The 23,368-nt window shown below is 43.3% G+C and overlaps 1 protein-coding gene across 2 annotated transcripts in view; it reads right to left on the reverse strand.

Moving 5' to 3' along the window:
• Positions 1–23,368, reverse strand: part of DAB1 (DAB adaptor protein 1) — a 1,363,191-nt gene that overhangs the window by 1,026,628 nt on the left and 313,195 nt on the right. The gene's annotated exons all lie outside the window — the stretch shown is intronic.

Raw genomic sequence — 23,368 nt, forward strand, 5'->3', positions numbered from 1 at the left:
AAAAAAGCTACAGAGCCAAGACAAAACAATGAATGTTCTGGACAACCCAGCCAATAACCCCTACACCTCACTCAGTATATTTCAGGGTTTTTCAACCTCAGAATGATTGACATTTAGGATTAGATAATTCTTTGTTGCAGGGGCTATCTTGTGCAAAGTAGAATGTTTAGCAGCATCTCTGGCTATACCCACTATACCCATGTCTAGTATCTCCTCCCTCATCAGTCATGACAGCTAAAGATGTTTCTAAACCTCTCCAGTTGCCTCATGGAGGGAAAAATCTCTCTCAGTTGAAAGCTCCTGGTATGTAGTTCAATTTCACAACGTTTAACTAACTCACATTCTGTGTGTCAGATAGCAGGAAACACAAAGATGATTCAAACCAGGACCTCAGCATGCCTTCCATCCAGGGAGGGCAATCTAGAGTTGTGCACAGCACCAACTCCCATGCTCGCCTTAACACATCACCATCAAAGTGCCCAAGATGACAGCAGAGGGAGGGTGGTACCCATGGAGATTGGAGGGAGTTGGCTTCCCCTTAGCTGGGGGAAGGAGGCTATATGGAGTGAGCGGTCCATTACTTTTCCCTCAAGAATGTGTAAGATTCAGCCAGGCACATAGAGAGCCTGAAAGAAAGGCAATTCAGGTTGTGGTGTGTCCCGAGCCGGAGCACAGACTGCATCCCCAAACTAGAATAAACTGTGGCCTCCCTCTGAGGAGTCGAGCTTCTCCTGCAGAGAGTGTAAGGCGTTCCAGTTTCCTTCTCTCCAGCTTCGTCTCCCTTCACTGCATCTTCGGCTCAAGAAACACTATGGTGCCTTCACCTGTGTCCTTGCTTATACTGTCATCTTTGCTTGGACCTTTACTCTGCAGCCTTAGCCTCCCACCCATTTCCTAGGCTTACTGCAATCCTACACCCCCTTAGCGACGGAGCTCAGACATATGGCTAGAAACCCTTGGTTAGGTAGGGGGCCCTGCTAAGGTTTTCATAATTTATATATATATATATATATATATATATATATATATATATATATATATATAAAACATATATTGAAACATGTACATTATACTATATATATATATACACATATCCACTATTTATGTGTGTATATATATTATATATATGTATATTCCCCCCTTAACTACTTATTCAGTAGTAGCTTATGAATTTGTCTTGAGAATTGAGGATGAGAACAGTGACAATCATTTCAGTATTCCAAACACTTCATAAAGTACCCAGAACTTAAGAGGGGCTCACTAATGGCTGATAAATAAAACCTAAATGGATAAAAGAAGCACATAAATTTTATTAGCCTAATAAAACATCAACAATACATTTGTTAAATGAAGACAGGTTACATAGTTGAATTTATAATCATCAATGCAACAAAAGAAATTTTTTAAAAAGACAGGAAGGAAATAATAGGTTTGAGTGTTAATGTTGGTTTTCTCAGAGTTGTGAGACGGCTAGTGACTTCTATTTGTGCCTTTATAATTTTCTCAACTTTCCAAAAAGTTTATAGTCAACACGTGTAATGTAATCACAGGTATTTTAAATAGTTCCTCTGGCCATTTACTGTGTTTACCACTGACATCCACCCTTGGTGTATCATGAATATCCCAGTCTGACTCTGAAGGAGCCAGTGCTGCCCTTATTCTTGAATTGTGCTTCGAGTCGATTCCAATCCAGGCCATGTGATTCCAGCATATGACCCTGACTAAATCAATCAGTGCACACCTTAGCCTCAGGGATTAACTCCAGCACTGAGCATGACCCAGCAGGCCAGCGGGAGAGATGAGGTTCAGTTCTGAGTCACTTGCTTGAGCTGATGAAGAAGAAGATGCTTTCTGCTCGACTGAGTGCCAGAATGATATGACTGCAGTTGCCAGTGAAGCCACACTGTCCAGATTAAGGAAGTTTTTAGTCTAGAAGAAGCAGAGCCAAGAGATAGAGCCCTACTTTCTTGTTTAGGTCCCAAGTCAAGCCAAGCCTGAAGCCTATTCTACCTCCTTGAAATCTTTGTTCCCTTCATTATCTGTTTAAATATATGTAGTATTTAATGCTACATCAAATGAGAAGGCAATGGCAACCCACTCCAGTACTCTTGCCTGGAAAATCCCAGGATGGATGGAGGAGCCTGGTGGTCTGCAGTCCATGGGGTCACTAGGAGTTGGACATGACTGAGCGACTTCACTTTCACTTTTCACTTTTATGCATTGGAGAAGGAAATGGCAACCCACTCCAGTGTTCTTGCCTGGAGAATCCCAGGGACGGGGGAGCCTGGTGGGCTGCTGTCTATGGGGTCGCACAGAGTCGGACACCACTGAAGAGACAGCAGCAGCAGCAGCAGCAGCAGCAGTATTTATGGCTCTTAAGAGGTTAATAATGATAATAAAATAAATGACAATGAACTCAGCACCAACACTGTTGCCTTTACCGCTGCACTAACCATGTGCCCCTCCTCATCCTGTTTCCCTGCTTTCCTCTCCAGTAAGAACTGCCATCCTTAATGTTGTGTTGTGTGTGAGTGTGTGTGCTCAGTCGTGTCTGACTATTTGCAACTCTATTTAATGTTGTGTTAAGTAGTCCTTTTCTTTAAAAAAAAAAATTGCCACATATCCACATGTCCCTAAACAATACATTATTTAGATTTTGTTGTTTTGGGCTTCATAAAAATGGAATAGAATGCCATATGTAGTCTTCTGAGAATGGCTTTTCTTATCTAATATTAGTTTTCCAAGATTCATCTATATTGTTACACATAGTGGTAGTTCATTTATCTTCAAGATCTTTAAGAATTCAAGTTCTTTAAGAATTTTCATTTCTGTTTATAAAGAACCTTAATAGGAGTTGCAAATTGCCAGCATCCTCCAAGGGGGAGGAAAAACAAAAGAAACTAACATTTGAAAACTGTTTTCTAAGGCTCTGTGCTAGTCCCTGTATGTACACTGTCCCTTAAATCTGCAGAAAAATCCTATGAAGTATATATGATTTTGTCCATGCCACAGATGGGAACATAGATTACCATGCTTTCAAGGTTATCAAGCTAGTTAACTTCTCAGTCTTCTTCCTAATTCACTGCCAGACAGTTCTTCTTATAATCTTCAAAAAGAAACTTAGGAAACCTCATATTTCAGTAAGAAAATAAAATGAAAGTATTCCCTTCAGTGCTTAAGAGAGTAGGCTCTGGGGCTAGGCCCAATTCAAATCCTAGTTCTATCATTTCTTAGCTGGGTTCAATACCTAAGTTTCATCATCTTTAAAAGAGGGACAGTAATAGTATCCACCTTCTTGGAGTGGTGTAAGGATGACATAATCTATTATAGCAAAGAACATAGAATAATACCTGACACTTAATAAATCCTTAACACACGTCAGCTGATTCTCTAGTTTTATTTCTGAGACATCACACACTTAAATTTTATCTTCTCTCCTCTATGATAATTGCAACTGCTTTCTAACAGGTCTCCCTGATTTCTCCAGACTCTCCTGATATCGCCAGGAGGGATATTTCTAAAACATAGATGTTGCCACTTTACTCTCCTACTTAAAACTCTTTGGTGTGATATGTATTAGTTGCTCAGTCGTGTCCAACTCTTTGCAACCCTGTGGACTCTATCCCTCCAGGCTCCTCTGCCCATAGCATTCTCCAGGCATGAATATTAGAGACGGTTGCCATTCCCTTCTTCAGGGAATCTTCCTGACCCAGGGATTGAACCTGGGTCTCCTGCATTGCAGGCAGGTTCTTTAGCAGCTGAGCCACCAGGGAAGCCCCTCAAAAACTGCTGGAATTCTCTAGGTTGGAATACTGGAGTGGGTAGCCTTTCCCTTCTCCATGGCATCTTCCAAACCCAGGGATTGAACCCAGGTCTCCCACATTGCAGGCAGACTCTTTAGCAGCTGAGCCACAAGGGAAGCCCAAGAATACTGGAGTGGATAGCCTGTCCCTTCTCCAGCGGATCTTCCCGACCCAGGAATCGAACCGGGGTCTCCTGCATTGCGGGTGGATTCCTTAACAACTGAGCGATCAGGGAAGCCCAAAGTTACTATAGCTACATTAAAACTCCTTGACTTCAATCAAAGAAGGTCCTTAAATTGGAATGATCACTTGATACTGCAAAATTCTCTATCTGCTTCTGGTTCCTGAAGCACATGATGTGTTTCCTGCCTTCTTTGCATACTCTGTTCTCTCTGCCTGGAATGTTCTTTCCAGAAAGCTGCATCTTATTATATCCTAGGTTTCAAAATTCAGCTCAGACCTTCCCTCCCCTCCTCCTCTTAACTTAAGAGGCTCTTTTAAACCAACAGCACCTTGGGTAAATCTCATGGCGCTACAATGACTTGTTGCCTTTATTTTGTTCTCCCACTGTAGACTCCTACCTCCCTGAGGGCAAACCCTGTGTTTCCTCCACTTCTGATCTGCAATTTCTAGTTTATAACCAAGCACCTTGTGGTACTCAAGAATGTTGAAATGAATGCAGATGAAGTCCTCAGCTGTGCTGGGTTAAGGAACTAACAAATGAAGAGGCTGGAAGTATGCTACTCTGATCAGAAATGATTGCAATTCCCTTGTAGACTGGGGAGCTGGCATGTTAGCACGTAATTTATTAGGCCCTGGCACAAGCTCATTTTTATAGGCAGAGCATCTATTTTAATGGTTACATATATAGCCACAGTTTTCAATCTGCTCCTTTCCCCCAAGAAAACGTCACTGAAGGAATCAAGAAAGGATGGAAATAGAGGGGAGAAGTAAGTCCTCTGAAACAGAGAGAAGGGTTTCCCAGGCGCTCAGTGGCAAAGAAGGTGTCTGGCAAGCAGGAGACGCAAGTTCAATCCCTGGGTCACAAAGATTCCCTGGAGAATCCCACTCAGGGATTCTTGCCTGTGAAATCCCACGGATAGAGTAGCCTGGTGGGCTACAGTACATGGGGTCGCAAAAGTGTTGGATACAACTTGCAACTAGACAACAAAAAACAAGAGCAAAGACGTGGCCTGATTCATGAGGCAACATACACTCACCTAGAAGGTTAAAGGAACACAATGGGTAAGTTAGCTAGACTGTTTTGCCTGTGTATCACATTCAAGTTATCAGTCTGACCAGTGTATTAACTCTGAGTTACCCAGCTGTTTCAGTTCTGGGAAGCTACCCTATTGCAAAGCTCTTTATAGAAAGTCGAACTGTGATGAAAAGAGCAATAAACCTTGGAGCCAGAGGTCTTATATTTGAATTCTAAATCTGGCTCTTTGTAGCTGGAGAATTTGGGAAAGAAACGTCATAGTGTGTTATCTGCCAACTGACAACAGTATCTAACTCAAAGAGCAACTGTGAAGATGGAATGAAATGATGCTCATAACACAGCAGATTACCTGGTACTTGGTAGGTGGTGCCTAGTAAATGTTAGCTTGTAGCATCATTCCTCACCTTTGCTGAACTGGGGATAATGGCAAAGGTAGTGGTGGTGGAGGGGTTTGCATCTGAATCAAGACTTCACATTTTCCTTGGGTGGAGGCACATTATCTTGATTTTCTAAGAATGCTGAAGACAATCTTGAAGAATGGGTTTCTTGGGTAAGCTTTAAGAGAAGGCAGATTTAACGTGATATTTGGAAGATGATGAGCTTTGGTTTCATAGAGGGCAAGAGGAGGAGCTTCTGGCTAGAAAAATATGTCTTGAATGTGTTACCAGGCTCCTATCATCTATTCATTTTGATTTCTCATAACTAATATACTTCTTCCTTTATTTAACTAGTCCTGTGGCTTCCAGCTAGAAACTGTTTCCTGCCTTCCCTCTGACTAGATATGACCACTTGAGTAAGTTATGAATGATGGGACATAAGAAGTTGCTATGGAGCACTTCCTAAAATGAATGTGCTTGTACTGCAAGTCGTCTTCTGCCTTTGCGATAAGTGGCATGAGGGTATAGTAGAGGAGAGTCATTCCTTGAACATTTTTGCAGACAATAAGGGATGGTAAGGCGATAGGACAGAAGGAACTGAGTTCCTGGTGACCCTGTGCAGCACAGCCACCTCCCCATCTGGACAGGCCGACAGTTCCAATGCTACACGTGAGAGCCGCACACCTTTCTTTCTGTTTCAGTCACCACCAGTAGCTCTCATTCCTCCTCCACTCAGACCAGTTTCCTCTGTCCCCACACATTCAGGCTCCTCTCTACCTTCACATAGAAAGGAAGGGAGGAAGGCTAGGAATTTTGAATTGAGGGTAAAATAAAACCTCCCCACCCACATGCCACCAAAAAAGAATGGAATCAAATTAAAGATAATCCAGGAAAAAGAGCCAAGCAGACACATTCCTTTCATTCCAATTCAACTCAGCATCAGCTCAATTCATAGAGTAGGAGGGGGGCTCAGAGGACAGAGTCCAGTGCGTCCTCAGCAAGGGGCAGTCCGCTTCTATTAATGGACCATCTGCACAGATGGGAAATCAGGATGAAGAGAGGCAGCTCAGTCCATTCTGAAGAGCCCTCTGCAAGCTCTGACCTGCACTGACCATCATCACCCTACTGTCCTACTTCTCTACTCCCTGGGGCCACACAGAGGAAGAATCTTTGCATAACCCATGCTTCCATGTGTGAAGGTAGCTCCCATTGAAACCTAGCAGGACCCTGTGGGGCTGCCGGGCACAAAGTCTTTCTGTGTCCCCCTTTTCTTGCTTGTAGGAATTAGGCTTCATTCAGCCTGCAAGAGCTTTCCTGAGTTCCAAATGGCAAGTTCGTGTGCATGCATGCTCAGTCACTAAGTTGTGCCCAACTCTTTGCAACCCCATGGACCATAGTCTACCAAGCTTCTCTGTCCATGGCATTTTCCAAGCAAGAACACTGGTATGGGATGCCATTTCCTCCTCCAGGGGATCTTCCGGACCCAGGGATCCAACCTCTGTCTCCTGAGTCTCCTGCATTGGCAAGCAGATTCTATACCATTAAGCTACCTGGGAAGCCAAGGACAAGTTCAAACAGTTGCTAATCAGGGAAGGGTAGGGATGTACATACAAAGGATGAGCAGTCGAGAAATGTTAGTGCAGCCTTGAGGCAGGGTCCTGGTTTCCCCCTCAAGTGATACACATAACAATATCTTTTAGCTGTTTTGCAGATACTGAAATCCCCAGTTGGTGGGAGAAGTTAACTATTTGCTTCCCACAAGCACAGAGACCGCAGACTAGCTGGAATCGGAAGGTTTTAAATGCTGACTCCCAATTACCTCACCACCAACCAATCAGAAGAATGGTCACAAGCTGATCATGCCCTCCTTTTTGAACAATTACTATAAAACTCCTCACTACTCCCTCCAGGTTGAGACACATGGTTCTAAAGGTGTTAGCTAAAGGAAATCAGTCCTGAATATTCATTAGAAGGACTGATGCTGAAGCTGAAGTTCCAATACTTTGGCCAACTGATGGGAAGAACTAACTCATTGGAAAAGACCCTGATGCTGGGAAAGATTGAAGGCAGGAGGAGAAGGGGATAATAGAGGATGAGATGATTGGATGGCACCAGTGACTTGATGGACATGAGTTTGTGCAAGCTCCAGGAGTTAGTGATGGACAGGGACACCTGGCATGCTGCAATCCCTGGGGTCACAAAGAGTCGGACACCACTGGGCAATTGAACTGAACTGAACTAAGCCTGCTGTGGCCCTCTTCCTTAGCAAAGCAATAAAGCTATTCTTTTCTACTTCACCCCGAACTCTCTCAGATTCAATTCAGAACCAGTATACAGAGGACGGATTTTGGCTTAATGGATATGGACCACTCTTTACTTCATTCCTCCTAATTACATATTCCTATTTTTGTCTCTGCAGACAGAATTCCCACCAAGGCTGTGTAGCCATGGGCAAACTACTTTCCCTTTTTAGGCCCAGTTTCTCTATCTGAAAAATGAAGAAATCTGACTTTTCTAATTATAGGTCCTCAAATCAAATACTCCGGGAAACATCAATGTACACATTGGCAGGCAGTAGCCAGTTGGGAATGGTGATGACTGTGGGGAGCTGGAAGGTGCATTCTTACCTTAAGGATGCTAGTTTGAAGACATGAGCTTGTTTGCCTATTGTTGTCTTGGTTTTATCTTTAAAGCTGTGTCAGATGTGCAAAACGCATCTGAGGATAGATATAGACAAGTCTGTAACTTCAGGTCTGAATGAGCCTCACAGCCCGTATAAGCCCTAAACTCCCATGGCTCTTTTAAAACTGCCCCATTTTACAGAATGAACTTCTCTTGGACCAAAGGGAGCAGAGGTGCCCCATGCTGGATGTCCTCCATAAGCGCTCCAGGTTCCCTTGCCATTTCTTGCCACCTCACCCTGGGGATCTGTCAAAGACTGTGTCAAGCTGAGTGCCTTGACTTCTGACTTCTAGTTGGGACTGGCCAAGGAGGTGCACGGCAGGGAATAGGCAGGTGGAAGGAGAGGAAGGTCGTTGTATTCCCTGCTCCTTCCCAACTTGTCCATCAGGTATAGCTGAGTCCCTGTGTGGAGGACCCTTCCTTCCCTAAGCTACCTGTCTTGGTGGGTTCAGGCTCCCCTCCCTCATCCTTTCCCTTTCAGGCCGAGAACAGAAATACCTTCCCACTGGTGACAGCCTTTGGATACTTTATCATCCTTTTTGGTTTTTCTTCATCCTTCCCACACTTCTGTAAGTAGAGCCTTCTGTAAAGCCTCCTAAGATCCCCCTTCTGAGTGTACCATGCCTCATGTGGGGACACAGACAAACTCACTGTCACCCTCTTCCTGATGTGCTTCCAATGGGAGGAGAGGGGTCTGTTCTAAAAAGTCCAGGTGCTTTGGTCTCCAAAACCTAGTTAATGGGATATCATGTTAATTACATGATGAGCTTGTAATGCTCATCTATATTTTTTTTGTCCTTTTAACACCCTGCCTTCCAGGTATAATTGAACAATAGCTGCTTCCTTGATCCAAAATATGTTGAAGGACCAATCACAGTGCCCCACTTTGCCTGGTCATAGATGGACATGTGACCCAAGGCAGCAGAAGTTCTCTTAGGGTTTTTCAGAAATAGAAATAAGGGACAAGGGTCCAGAAGCGGCAGCATCCTCGGGGAGTTGCCATGACTGAGTTCCAGCCTCAAGGAGAAAGTTGGGCTGTGATAGGAACCCAGTGAAGTTGAACCATAGAAAGAAGTAGAAAGTTCGCAAGGATCAAGGTTGGTTCATATTTGAAGACCAGGCTCCTCTCATCCTTAAAGTCAAGCCCACACCAATCTTCCTGTGGCTGGCTTTTTTGTTTCAATTTCTTTGAGTATAGTTTCTCTCCCAGTGAATGCATTCCTAATGAAGATGCAGTTCAGGATTGGTCTAACTCCAACTGACCAGGTATGGGACCTCTTAAAAGAGTTCAGTTCTACATGGTGAAATGTCTGCTGGACCCTCACTTTTGTGTAGTGTTTCGGGGTTTATGAAATGCTTTCACATCTATTCTCTCATTTTATCCTCACAACAATCCTGGGTGATGAATAGGGCAGAGACCATTAACCCCTTGTAAGCTACATGAGTCCGAGGGTTCAGAGAAGTCAAGGTCCCAAAGGTAAAGCCACTTTCAGCTCTGGTCTCTGGCTTGGTGGGACTATGCCAAGCCTTCCCTTAGAGAGGCACATGACGGTGTTCAGACAATTTGTTCCCAGGTGGACCTTGCTTATATCCACATCTTATTTTTCCACCCTCTTCTCTAGGTTTGAAACTATTTTTATGTTCTTGACCTTTAGGCTATACAATCTGGTCTACAAAAATCTCCAGCCTGAACTCTGGCACTTGGTGTTCCACATTTTAGCCTCTGTGATGTGCTGTTGATCTTGAGGCTTGTAACAGGTTTTCTCCCTCCTGATTTCACCTCTCTTGCTTCAGCTCATCCATCTCCCTCTTTAAACCACTCTTCTGAGCAGGCCTAATGGGTACTGCTTGGTGTGAACTAGTGCTTCTGCCCCAGAAGGTCATGGAATCGGGGATCCCACTTAACCTTCGTCCAGTGTCCTTTCCACAGTGACTCTACTGAGCACAAATCAAGGCTGTAACTAAGAACAGAGAAAGACCCTGTGCTCAGAAATTGGTGCACTTAGATTTTCCCTAATAAGGATGCCTTTTTGTACATGTGCCCTGCAATCAAAGAGTCTGAGGGTGGAATGGATTTTCTCGTCTCACTTTCAGTCACGATGTAGAATCTCATACAGAAAACTGTAGAAGTTGGAACAATACAGCGTGCTCTTTACAAATGAGACAAAGGACTGAAATAGAGGATACAGCCCGAATTAGCACCAGCGCAACTCCCACTGATGAGGAAATTATCTGACTACAAATTACATGCTGTGCTACTCCACCAGCTCCACTGAAGTTTAAGGTATTAACATTAATCAAAATGAAATAGAAAAAAAAAAGCTAGGAAAACAAAGGCATCAAGGTGAAGAAGAAGGAATATAAATTAATATTTTCAAAGTGCCTACTATGCACCAGTCTATATCACTCATATAAATTCCATTTAAAATTCAAGATCAGATGGAAACTGGAGCATCAGGAAGTTATGGCACTTGTGTGCATGTGTGCTAAGTCACTTTAGTTGTGCCTGACTCGAGACGCTATGAACTGTAGCTCACCAGGCTCCTCTGTCCATGCAGCACTTGGGTACGATTTAATCCAAGATTACAAGATAGATCACTTTGGCCACATAACTCTAAGCCCTAAAGGTGAGACTGACTTTTCTGTTATTCAGCTGAGTAGTGTGGCTCAGAAAAAGAATCTGTGTGTTAAAGGATGGGCATGGATCAGATCTGGCTACCAAGGACCAAATGTCTTAAGTTAGGGAAACATTTACGGATCACCAGGTGTCACTGTCAGGGTCCCAGCAAGAAACTGGTGGCACATTCATACGAGAATAGCTCGGTGAGGAACTAATTACAAAGGTGTAGGAAGGGAACCCTAAGGAGTAGGCACGAAACCCAGAGGTTAACACCCCCAGGCTAGAAGGGAAGAGATGGGAGAGAGCCATGATCAGAACCTAAATGAGAGGGTGTTCTGCAGAGCAGCCCCCCAGAAAGGATTAGTAACATCTGGGACACAGCCTACCCAAGGTGACTTCACAGGGAGGGAACCAGAAAAAAATACTGGCACAGATTCTCTTCTTTCCCCACTTCATCCAGAAACCTTAGGGCACTGGAGCCCACTGATGCGCTTCATATAGGTCAGTCTCCTGGGGGCAGGGGACAGAGTAGAGAAGGATTGAGAGGCAATTTACTAAAGACAGGACACCCAGCATACCAAGAAGTTCAGAGAAACAGACAAGGTAAGGAGGAGACTGCAGCTGACGTACCTTCTCGAAAACTTAATGAGGTAAGCTTCGCCCAGATGAAGTGTAAGAGGCTTGAAGGATCCTGTGCCACTTTAAGTTGGCTGTTCCTCCTGTTAGCAATATGATGATTCTAAAAATCACATGCAAATGAAGTGGGTATTTTAATGAGGTGTGGAGCTACATGAGATCTAGTTAAGCCCTGTCTTGGGAGAGAGCCTGGGCAGATTTGGGGAAGCACTGGCACAATGATGTGGAGAAGAGCTTGGTTATTCACAGGATTAAACTGAGACTTCACCCTCAGAAGGGCTTCCTTGGTGGCTCAGTGATGAAAAAAAGAAAAGAAAAAAACTCGCCTGCCAATGCCAGAGACATTAGACATGGGTTTGATTCCCTGAGTTGGGAAGATCCCCTGAAGAAGGAAATGGCAACCCACTCCAGTATTCCTGCCGGGGAAATCTCCCGCAGAGTAGCCTGGTGGGCCACAGTCCAGGGGGTCACAAAAGAGTTGGCCACAACTTAGTGACTAGACAACAACAAACACAAAGAACACGGATAGTATTTAAAGCCACAGACAGTGTGAGGCTGCCAAAGAGTGAGTTGACAGAGAACAGCAGAATCCTGGAGCACTCCGGAGTTTAGAAGCTGGGAAACTGAGCAAGAACCAATAAAGGAAAACCAAGGAGTAGCTGATGAGGGAGGAATCATCTGCCAACACTGCTACATGGGCAGTAATCAGAGATGAAGGAAGCCAGGGAAGTCTATGGCTTCCAAGTATAAATGAGAATTAGGACCTTGGAGTTTTGTACCCGACAGTGTATAAACCCAGACTTCTGAGGAATTGGTTTGAAAACTTGGTCATAATTGTATCTGATTGTTGGAAGAATATTTGAATACAAAGCATAAAATGCTTTGCTGTGACAATTACTTTGAGTGGTGGGAACTCTTGTTCCAATGTGACGTGCTTTTTCTGTATTTAACCATCTTAAGTTAACTGTGATGTTCTGGGTAAGTAATTTGAAAGAACATTCATTCATTCATCCATCCAACAAATATCAGTTAATGACATGCCAGGAACTGATGTAAATGTTGGGGATACAGAAATGAACAAGAGAAATTCCAGTCCCCGCCCCGCCCCGAGAACTTTCTTTCCAGCAACCCATGCACGGGAGTAAAACGAGGAATGGGGTGAAGATCTCGGAATCCCACTTACCAACCTGAGCAAGTCACCTTCCTTTCCCACTGTCTCATCCAGAAGAGGGGATTCAGAATATGCATTAGTTTGCTAGAATGACCATAATCAAGGACCACCGGCTGGGTGGCTTAAACAACAGAAATGTATTGTCACACGACTCTGAAACTGTGCTGTGCTATAAAAGTCGCTCAGTCATGCCTGACTCTTTGCGACCCCATGGACTGTAGCCCTTCAGGCTCCTCTGTCCATGGAATTCTCCAAGCCAGAATACTGGAGTGGGTAGCTGTTTCCTTCTCCAGAGGATTTCCCAACCCAGGGATCAAATCCAGGTCTCCCACATTGCAGGTGGATTCTTTATCTGAGCCACCAAGAGAAGAGGGCAACAGAGAATGAGATGGTTGGATGGTTGCCTGAGAAATCCCATGGTCATTCACCCCATTCCTCCTTTTACTGTGGGTTGCTAGAAAGAAAGCTCTCAGGGGTTGTGGGTGGGCCTGAAAGTCCAAAACCAAGGAGTGAGCAGAGTTGGTTCCTTCTGAAGGTGACAAGGGGGGAGGATTGTTTCCAAGCCTTTCTGCTTCACTTGCAGATGGCTATCTTCTCCTTGTGTTTCCTCCCTCTGTGTATAGCTGTCTCTGTGACTCTGAGGTCCTGGGGTTGAGGACTTCAGCATATATTGTTTTTTGGGGGTGATACAACTCAAGCCACAACAGAATACCTGGCCTTGTGCCAGCTCTAAGGGTGGCCCCGGGGCTCTGGGCATACAGCAGAGTGGTTGGCACTCACATTGGACCAACTTGTGCAGTCCAGAACAGTCTCTGAGCGCTGATGCTGCTTCTCACAGACCTGTAAGAAGGTTATCCCTTAACCTTTCTCAGCAGTTACTTCAATTGAAAAAGGGTGGGGGGGTGGGATGCAGGGATGGAACCTACCTCAGATTATTGCAAGATCAAATATAGCAAAATATGGACCTTGCATATTCACTTCATGATAAATGGTAGCCACTGCTCCTGCTGCTGCTGCTAAGTCACTTCAGTCGTGTCTGACTCTGTGCAACCCCATAGACGGCAGCCCACCAGGCTCCACTGTCCACGGGATTCTCCAGGCAAGAACACTGGAGTGGGTTGCCATTTCCTTCTCCAATGCATGAAAGTGAAAAGTGAAAGTGAAGTCGCTCAGTTGTATATAATTCCTAGTGACCCTATGGAGTGCAGCCTACCAGGCTCCTCTGTCCATGGGATTTTCCAGGCAAGAGTAATGGAGTGGGTTGCCATTGCCTTCTCCGAAATGGTAGCCACTAGGCTGTATTATAAATGCTTGCAAAATCAATTTATGTGCAAAAAGATGTGAAGGTCCATGATATATGTGAAGCACTATATCAAAAAGTGCTCCATAAAACCCAATATTCTAATTTCTAAACAGTTTCAAGGTCTACGTGGTATTTCATGTCCTCACAATAACCCATTTTGATGAATACTATTATTCCCATTTTACTGATGAGAACGTCGAGGCTTGGAGAGGGATGTAAAGTGATAGGCAAGGGATTAGAGTGGCTGCAGTGTCTCAGATATCCTAAGCATGGTGCTCTATATTCCTTTCCCGCTCTTTTTTTTCCTCTTTGTCATTTTGCAGCTCTTAAGCCCACATACCGAACATGCCATAATATAAACAATTCAGATGAGAAGCTGTCCAAAGGAATTCAGAACATCTTTGCACTCCTTGCTGAATAACTAAAATCTTCAACACACGCAGGCTTGGATTGGTTTCCTAAATGCTTTCACGCTTTGGAAGCTGGGGAGCTTGACTCCTCAGGGACCTTTCTACTCTTTTTCAAACCCAAAGCAATGGACTTGAAAATCAAAATCCAAAAAGCTAACAAAGACCTTATTAATTGTGGCTCCTTTATAAACAATTTTTTTTCACTCTTTTCCCCCTCTCTCTAGGCAACTCTTGCATAAAAATATCCATTCACCAACTGTTCACCAACTGTTCTTCCTCTTGCTGGCATACCTTGTGCCATGTTCTAAGATGCCAGAGCGCGTTTTTGCTGCAGCCCTCCACACTGCCCGGGCTCACTGCCATCAGGTCCTGCTATGGGGAGGCGTGTGGGAAAGGAGGGGTGGAGGGTGTCTTTGGCAGAGAAAGCCTGGGCCATGTGGCAATTAAGGTGAGGGTGGGAAACTCGGTGCCCGTGTCATGGACTTTGGAGTGAGAAAGAACTGGGACTGAATCCCAGCTTGCTGATTCTTGCTGTGTGTTATCGTTCAAATCATGTTACTCTCTGAGCCCAAATTGGTTCTCCTGTAAAAGGCAGATATAATAACTGTTTCTAAGAATTGTCATGAAGATCAAATAAACTCATATATGTGACAGCCTTGATACGATGCTTGGCATGCTATACAAACTCAACAAATGTGAATTTCCTTTATCTCCCTTTAACCGCTGAGGCGCTCTTGATCTATTAAGAGAAAGAAGTGAATTCACAAGAAGGAAAATTCAGGCAAGTGTTAAATATTAAGCAAGAGTAGTGAGAAAGATGGCACAGGACAGAATCTGGTGATGCACTCAGAAAGAGGAAATGGTACTAGATACTATATTTCACAGGAGAGAGAGACTTTGGAAGACAGATCCTCAGGCTCTGCTTAGGGAGTCTGGTTCTAGCCCAGCTCTGTGACTTAACATCTGGGGCAATTCATTCATTCCTTCATTCACTCCACAAATGTTCACAGGTGTTGACATGAGCTTAGGCTAAGCCACGGAAGCACAGATGAGTAGATGCCAGCCTTGACCTTCAGAAGTCGCAAAGGAGCAGCTTTTGGCAGAGCTACCTGCAAACAGGTAGTGGCAAGTTAAGAGAGACAGAATCACATGGCCTTTAATGGAATAGGCCTGGGGGAGCTGGAAACACTGGGGACCAAATAAGCAGCTCAGCTACTAACTAACACTGAGGTCTTGCCAAGTGCCCTAAGTTCTCTGAGCCTTTTTTCCATATTAGAAAAATTAAAATAAAAATGATTCCTTTCTTGGGATGTTGTGATGGTTAAATGACATAATGCTTGAGAAGACAAGATAGCATTGGTCCATAAACATCAATAAAGATTAGCTGGCATATGAAGTTGCTCAGTGTCGGACTCTTCGCGACCCCATGGACTACAGCCTACCAGGCTCCTCCGTCCATGGGATTTTCCAGGCAAGAGTACTGCAGTGGGGCGCCATCGCCTTCTCAGAAATATATGCATACATATATTTTAATAATGATAACATATGCATGAGCATATAAACGTATGGTGGTGGGTTAATCTCTAAGTCATGTCTGACTCTTGTGACCCCATGGACTGTAGCCCACCAGGCTCCTCTGTCCATGGGATTTCTCCGGCAAGAATACTGTAATGGGTTGTCACTTCCTTCTCCAGGGACTCAACCCAGGGAATGAACTTGGGTCTCCTACATTGCAGGTGGATTCTTTACCAACTGAGCCATCAGGAAGCCCAGTATATAATGTATATTTGTATGTAATATCTTTGTAATATATATTATATATTATATATTTATACCATACACATTACATATTAGATAGATAGATAGATAGGTAAATACAACATCACCAACCCATAGACATGGATTTGAGCAAACTCGGGGAGGCAGTGTAGGACAGGGGAGCCTGGGGTGCTGCAGCCCATGGTGTCACAAAAAGATGGAGAGGACTTACCACCTAAACAATAACAAAAACATAATACTATGTGTGTACACATATAATATATATTTTATGTGTATATATGTATAAATATATGTGTATTTGTGTGTATAAGATACATGCATGTATGTAATGTATACAAACACATATAGATTTTACAAAGTACTGTGGAAAACCCTTAACTTCTAAACTTTTCAATTTCCTTTCTTTTTTTAAAGTTATCAGTTGGGTCAGCCTCCTCCCTGTGACATATAAGGCTCCCCATGATCTGACTCACCCACTTACAGTACCATCTATGACCAACTGAATCCCCCCACCACTATCATGCTGAATCATAGTAGACCTGAATGTTCCCAAGGGTCACTTTCTGGAACTTTTTCAAATCTCCAAATAATGAAGGTTGATATGACAGCAAGGACATCCAAAGTCCATAAAGAATTGGAAGTGAAAGTGAAGTCATTCAGTAGTGTCCGACTCTTTGCGACCCCATGGACTATAGCCCACCAGACACCTCCGTCCATGGAATTTTTCAGGCAAGAGTTCTGGAGTGGGTTGCCATTTCCGTCTCCAGGGGATCTTCCCTATCCAGGGATCGAACCTGGGTCTCCCGTATTGCAAGTAGATGCTTCACCGACTGAGCTTCCATGGAACTAAGACCCAAATTATTTTCCAAAAAGGTCAATAAATGGGTAAGACATAGTTTTAGAATGCTGAGATTACAGGCTCAAATTTAAGTCCAGACAATGAAGGATTCAATCTGTTGTGGCTGTCTTAAAGCCTGGTTCCGCAACCTGGTAGTTAAAAGAGTGGATTCAGATGTCAAATGATCTCAGATCAAGTCCTGGCTACACCTCTGCTTGGCTGGATGACCTTGAACAAGTTACTTAACCTCACTAGGTCTACTACCTGATCTTTAAGTGGGACTTTCCTAGTACCTATCTTATGGTCTTGTTATGAATATTCAACGGACTAGCACACAGAAGCTGAGTATTATTGTACCTTTCTGGCATATAATCATTTCTCAAAAGCATTAGTCACTGTTCATGTTATTCCTCTTATTTTTCTATGGATCTGGATGTACATTTAATGAGACATTTTCATTCAGGACAATGTTGTCTAGCTATTTCCTCCAATAACCTTCATCAACTAGGTAACAGATATGCCCCTTCCTATTACCATTTCACACTTAGAGAAGAATTTCTTAAACATTCTTTAGCTAAACTCTCATTCTCACATGGCTTGTTCAACAGCCATACTATGCCTTTATTGTCTTGCTCATCACCAAAATACTTGTCTTGTCTCCCATCTGCCTCCCAAATTACATCTCCATCAAGTCCAGTGTTTCCTCCCAGATATTATCAGTGACATTTGGCCTCTCATGTAAATTTTAGCCTTACAAGAGAAAATATGAATAATACAGTTAAGAATTTCAAAAGTCCACTCTTACTGCCTTCCTCTTAATTCTGCCATGCACTTTTTCACTTCCATACTTTTATATACCTCTATAATTGTTCATATTTCAACTTTCTGGCTCACCTTTCCCCACGTCCTCTTTACCTGGCTTATTTCTACCACGTCTTTCAAAATTAACTTCCTATATAACTATATCCATTCACTCAACCACAATATTATTGGAGCAACTCCTATGTGCCAGATATTGTCCTAGGTGCCAGAGATATAAAGTAAGCAAAATAAAAGTGGTGCCTGACTTCATGAGGCTCAGAATCTAGGATCCAGACATTAACAAAATTATCACACACACACAAGAAACTTTATGCTTAGTTGCTTAGTCATGTCCAACTCTTTACAACCCCTTGGACTGTAGCTTTCCAGGCTCCTCAGTCCATGGGGATTCTCCAGGCAAGAATACTGGAGTGGGTAGCTATCCCTTCTCTAGGGGATCTTCCCAACCCAGGAATCTAACGGGGTCTCCTGCATTGCATGCAGATTATTTACCAGCTGAGCTACCATGATAAATGACATTAAGGAAATGCCAAGGGTGCCTCAAGAGCAAATTACAGGGTGACCTGGCCCTAGAGGAGGGGTCAGGGAAGGCATCTCAGCACAAGTGACATCAGGATGGTTGAGATGTCCTCCTCTGCAGTTTGATATTATACTTATCCTGTAGCTGTTACCACACTGATCGTGGTGTAAAGAATCCGCCTTCAATGCAGGAGACCTGGGTTTGATCCCTGGGTCAGGAAGTTCCACTGAAGAAGGAAATGGCAACTCACTCCAGTATTCTCACCTGGAGAATCCCATGGACAGAGGAGCCTGGTGGGGAACAGTCTATGGGGTTCCAAAGAGTTGGACATGACTGAGCAACTAACACTTTCAATGTTATTCTATCTACTTGCTTCTCTCTTCTACCAACCTGTGAACTTTTTGAAAGGTGGTGAACATCTTATTCCCAGAGCCTGTTATAAGCCTGGCACTTAGTAGAAGCTCAAGAACTGATTCTGCTGCTGTTTTTGCCAAAAGAAGATAAATCTTTAAGGATGCTTTGAGCAACAACATTTTACTCTCAACCCAGCCCAGAATCAGTCCAGAAAATTCGAGACACCCTGTGACACGCCTATGCTGCTGCCCACTTCCCCTTTCCCCCTTAATCATCCCATGGGAAGAGGTGCTGCAACTCCAAATTAGCCCCAGGGCAGCTCTCATCTGCTCTGCCACCAAACTCGTATCCCATTACATTTAATACACGTGTATAATGAATGCCGCACACATTTGGCAGTGCTTCTGTGCACCATGTCATTATAAGCCGTATTGACAGCAAACAAGTCACTATTCTCCCTGCGAACACTACAGGAAAAAAGAACATATAATTTTGTTGTTGTTTGTACGTTTTTTTCCAAGTCACATTGGACACCATTTGCCTTTCATTAGAAACACCATGCTGACAGTAAAATCACATATCTGCAACACACAAAGAAGAGAAAAACAGACTGTCTGGGCCCCCTGTGAAGGGGAGGAGCAATGACATGACCCTTGGGTGACAGAAGAGGGTATTTTCCTGGGCTTTAGTGACTCAGAGCCCCTAAGAAGGGAGTTGATGCCTTTTTGTCCCAGAGGGTACATCAGATACATATTCTTTCTGGATTTAAGTTAGGGATGAGTTTAGAATGCTAAAATAAGGACTTCCCTAGTGGCCCAATGCAGGGGGCCCAGGTTCAATCCCTGGTCAAGGAACCAGATCATGCCTGCTGCAACTAAGACCTGGCACAACTAAATACTTTTTAAAAAACACTAGTATGTTAACACATATTGAACTCTTACTATAGGCATCTGCTATATCTTTAATTTTCATAGAAACTCCAAGGGGTCAGTATTATTGACTATTTCACATACTTGATATCTGAGTCTTATAAAGTTAAAGTGACTGGCTCAAAGTTGTCAAAAAATAAGAACAAACACATGAAAAGATGCTCAACATCACTCATTATCAGAGAAATGCAAATCAAAACCACAATGAGGTACGATTTCACACCAGTCCGAGTGGCTGCAATCCAAAAGTCTACAAGCAATAAATGCTGGAGAGGGTGCGGAGAAAAGGGAACCCTCTTACACTGTTGGTGGGAATGCAAACTAGTACAGCCACTATGGAGAACAGTGTGGAGATTCCTTAAGAAATTGCAAATAGAACTGCCTTATGACCCAGCAATCCCACTGCTGGGCATACACACAGAGGAAATCAGAACTGAAAGAGACATGTGTACCCCAATGTTCATCACAGCACTGTTTATAATAGCCAGGACATGGAAACAACCTAGATATCCATCAGCAGATAAATGGATAAGAAAGCTGTGGTACATATACGCTATGGAGTATTACTCAGCCATTAAAAAGAATACATTTGAATCAGTTCTAATGAGGTGGATGAAACTGGAGCCGATTATACAGAGTGAAGTAAGCCAGAAAGAAAAACACCAATACAGTATACTAACATATACATATGGAATTTAGAAAGATGGTAATGATGACCCTGTATGCAAGACAGCAAAAGAGACACAGATGTAAACAGACTTTTGGACTCTGTGGGAGAGGGAGAGGACGGGATGATTTGGGAGAATGGCACTGAAACATGTATAATATCATATAAGAAATGAATCACCAGTCAAGGTTTGATTCAGGATACAGGATGCTTGGGGCTGGCACACTGGGATGACCCAGAGGGAGGGTATGGGGAGGGAGGTGGGAGGGGGATTCAGGATTGGGAACACGTGTACACCCGTGGCAGATTCCCGTTGATGTATGGCAAAACCAATACAGTATTGTCAAATAAAGTAAAAAGAAAAAAAAAAGAATTGGAAACTAAGTCTAGCTCATTATGAAAGTAATTAAATGAATAAATATTTACCAAATGTCTTGAGTGTGAGACACTGCCCATATTTTTAGTATAGATTTGATATTGTAGTTGTTTATAAACCTGACTTCACCCCAAGGCAAGCTCCTGTATTTACGTATTTAATGTGTACTCAGTGGCTGCTCTGTGAGTTTCCTGAGAGCAAGACTGATGTCTTAGTTATTTCCATAGTCCTAGGATACAGTAGTGCCTGGGACAAGAGCAGAAATGTGAAATCTACTTGAAAAAAAGAGAGAAAGGGAGGAGAGATGGAGGCAGGAATTGAGTGTCTAGTGGCAGACAGACATGTGAACAGTGAACTGGGCTAAATAAAGGAACACATTATTTGCTTGGGGAAACATTGACAAATAGGTGGCTAATGGCAACTAGAGGAATAAAAAGAATGTTTTACCAAAGAAAAATCACTTTAGCTATTCATGAAGACATGGATATCACCAGATGGTCAACACCAAAATCAGATTGATTATATTCTTTGCATCCAAAGATGGAGAAGCTCTATACAATCAACAAAAACAAGACCAGGAACTGACTGCGGCTCAGATCATGAACTCCTTATTACCAAATTCAGACTCAAATTGAAGAAAGTAGGAAAACCGCTAGACCATTCAGGTATGACCTAAATCAAATCCTTTATGATTATACAGTGGAAGTGAGGAATAGATTTAAGGACCTAGATCTGATAGATACAGTGCCTGATGAACTACGGAATGAGGTTCGTGACATTGTACAGGAGAAGGGTATCAAGACCATCCCCATGGAAAAGAAATGCAAAAAAGCAAAATGGCTGTCTGCGGAGGCCTTACAAATAAATGTGAAAAGAAGAGAGGCAAAAAGCAAAGGAGAAAAGGAAAGATATAAGCATCTGAATGCAGAGTTCCAAAGAATAGCAAGAAGAGATAAGAAAGCCTTCTTCAGCAATCAATACAAATAGAGGAAAACAACAGAATGGCAAAGACCAGAGATCTCTTCAAGAAAATGAGAGATACCAAGGGAACATATCATGCAAAGACGGGCTAAATAAAGGACAGAAATGGTATGGACCTAACAGAAGCAGAAGATATTAAGAAGAGGTGGCAAGAATACATGGAAGAACTGTACAAAAAAGATCTTCACGACACAGATATTCATGATGATGTGATCACTAATCTAGAGCCAGACATCTTGGAATGTGAAGTCAAGTGGGCCTCACTACGAACAAAGCTAGTGGAGGTGATGGAATTCCAGTTGAACTGTTTCAAATCCTGAAAGATGATGCTGTGAAAGTGCTGCACTCAATATGCCAGCAAATTTGGAAAACTCAGCAGTGGCCACAGGACTGGAAAAGGTCAGTTTTCATTCCAATACCAAAGAATACTCAAACTACCCCACAATTGCACTCATCTCACATGCTAGCAAAGTAATGCTCAAAATTCTCCAAGCCAGGCTTCAGCAATACGTGAACCGTGAACTCCCTGATGTTCAAGCTGGTTTTAGAAAAGGCAGAGGAACCAGAGATCAAATTGCCAACATCCACTGGATCATGGAAAAAGCAAGAGAGTTCCAGAAAAACATCTATTTCTGCTTTATTGACTATGCCAAAGACTTTGACTGTGTGGATCACAATACACTGTGGAAACTTCTGAAAGAGATGGGAATACCAGACCACCTAACCTGCCTCTTGAGAAACCTATATGCAGGTCAGGAAGCAACATTTAGAACTGGACATGGAACAACAGACTGGTTCCAAATAGGAAAAGGAGTACATCAAGGCTGTATATTGTCACCTGCTTATTTAACTTCTGTGCAGAGTACATCATGAGAAACGCTGGACTGGAAGAAACACAAGCTGGAATCAAGATTGCCAGGAGAAATATCAATAACCTCAGATATGCAGATGACACCACCCTTATGGAAGAAAGTGAAGAGGAGCTAAAAAGCCTCTTGATGAAAGTGAAGAGGAGAGTGAAAAAGTTGGCTTAAAGCTCAACATTCAGAAAACAAAGATCATGGCATCCGGTCTAATCACTTCATGGGAAATAGATGGGGAAACAGTAGAAACAGTGGCAGACTTTATTTTGGGGGGCTCCAAAATCACTGCAGATGGTGACTACAGCCATGAAATTAAAAGACGCTTACTCCTTGGAAGAAAAGTTATGACCAACCTAGATAGTATATTCAAAAGCAGAGACTACTTTGCAGACTAAGGTCCATCTAGTCAAGGCTATGGTTTTTCCTGTGGTCATGTATGGATGTGAGAGTTGGACTGCGAAGAAGGCTGAGTGCCGAAGAATTGATGCTTTTGAAATGTCGTGTTGGAGAAGACTCTTGAGAGTCCCTTGGACTGCAAGGAGATTCAACCAGTCCATTCTGAAGGAGATCAACCCTGGGATTTCTTTGGAAGGAATGATGCTAAAGCTGAAGCTCCAGTACTTAGGCCACCTCATGCGAAGAGTTGACTCACTGGAAAAGACTCTGATGCTGGGAGGGATTGGGGGCAGGAGGTGAAGGGGATGACCGAGAATGAGATGGCTAGATGGTATCACGGACTCGATGGACATGAGTCTGAGTGAACTCCGGGAGTTGGTGATGGACAGGGAGGCCTGACGTGCTGCGATTCATGGGGTCGCAAAGAGTCGGACACGACTGAGCAACTGAACTGAACTGAACTGAACTGCACTGAAGGAGAATTTCAATGTGTGATTAGTGGAATGCACGTTATTGGCAAAGGCAAAGAGACATGGTAGTAAAGCCCATGTCATAGGAAGAGTTAGGAAGAGTCAGTAAGATGGTAGAAATATAGAATCCATTGATTCTATAATCCAAAGTA

The sequence above is a fragment of the Ovis aries genome, chromosome 1 (assembly GCF_016772045.2).
Source record: "Ovis aries strain OAR_USU_Benz2616 breed Rambouillet chromosome 1, ARS-UI_Ramb_v3.0, whole genome shotgun sequence".
Taxonomy (NCBI): domain Eukaryota; kingdom Metazoa; phylum Chordata; class Mammalia; order Artiodactyla; family Bovidae; genus Ovis; species Ovis aries.